The sequence below is a fragment of the Sinocyclocheilus rhinocerous genome, unplaced genomic scaffold (assembly GCF_001515625.1).
Source record: "Sinocyclocheilus rhinocerous isolate Xijiao unplaced genomic scaffold, SAMN03320098_v1.1 scaffold151, whole genome shotgun sequence".
Classification (NCBI taxonomy): Eukaryota; Metazoa; Chordata; class Actinopteri; order Cypriniformes; family Cyprinidae; genus Sinocyclocheilus; species Sinocyclocheilus rhinocerous.
This window is the reverse complement of record NW_015638943.1, coordinates 257,059-258,129: the sequence shown is the minus strand read 5'-3', so window position 1 is coordinate 258,129 and position 1,071 is coordinate 257,059.

Below are 1,071 nucleotides of genomic sequence, written 5' to 3'. Positions count from 1 at the left end.
CGATCCTAACAAACCATACATCAGTGGAAAGCTTATATGTGACCCTGGACCACAAAACCAGTCATAAGTAGCACAATACATTGTATGGGTCAAAATTATTTATTTTTCTTTTATGCCAAAAATCATTAGGATATTAAGTAAAGATCATGTTCCATGAAGATATTTTGTACATTTCCTACCGTAAATATATAAAAACTTAATTTTTGATTAGTAATATGCATTGCTAAGAACTTCATTTGGACAACTTTAAAGACGAGATTCCAGATTTTCAAATAGTTGCATCTCGGCCAAATATTGTCCGATCCTAACAAACCATACATTATTGGAACGCTTATTTATTCAGCTTTCATATGATGAATTTCAAAAAATTGACCCTTATGCCTGGTTTTGTGGTCCAGGGTCACACATAGGCCAGAAAGAGACTAATAACTACTTCTTATCCTTTTAATTACGCAAATGTTTAGTTAAAAATGTCTACAAATTGAAGAAACTTATCCGAGATCAGGTAAAAACCATAGATGCTGTTTTCCCAATGGAAAACCATTGAAATGTCAAAACATTTTGAAACAGTTATGACGTAATGAAGCCTCATTTACTGAAATCACGTGACTTTGGCAGTTTGATACGCGGTCCGAACCACTAGCCGAACTTTCCATCCAAAGTTGCAAATTTAACTTGTGCGCAAAATTGGAATATCGCATAAAACATTTACGAACAAGCACCGTTTACATCCAACGAGTCAAAGAGAACAAAATCGTCATTTCCTGATAAACTGCCACAATAAATCACTAAGAAAAGCAGGAGAAGCTACTGAATATAATAATTTTCGTATATAATAAATCACTTGCGGCTCAGAGCGAGCAGATGAAACACAATAAATGCGGTCAATGCTTTCGGAGGTGGATGCTGCTGTTTGGGAACGCAGTCGTGTAAGACGATTATACAGAAATACTTTGACGACAGACTTTGCTCAGGCATTTCAGAACGACCAAAACAACATATAGATGCTGTGAACGAGATCGGAGCGCTGCTAGTCAAGTTATCCCGTCTCATAGCGCAAAGTCACATGAC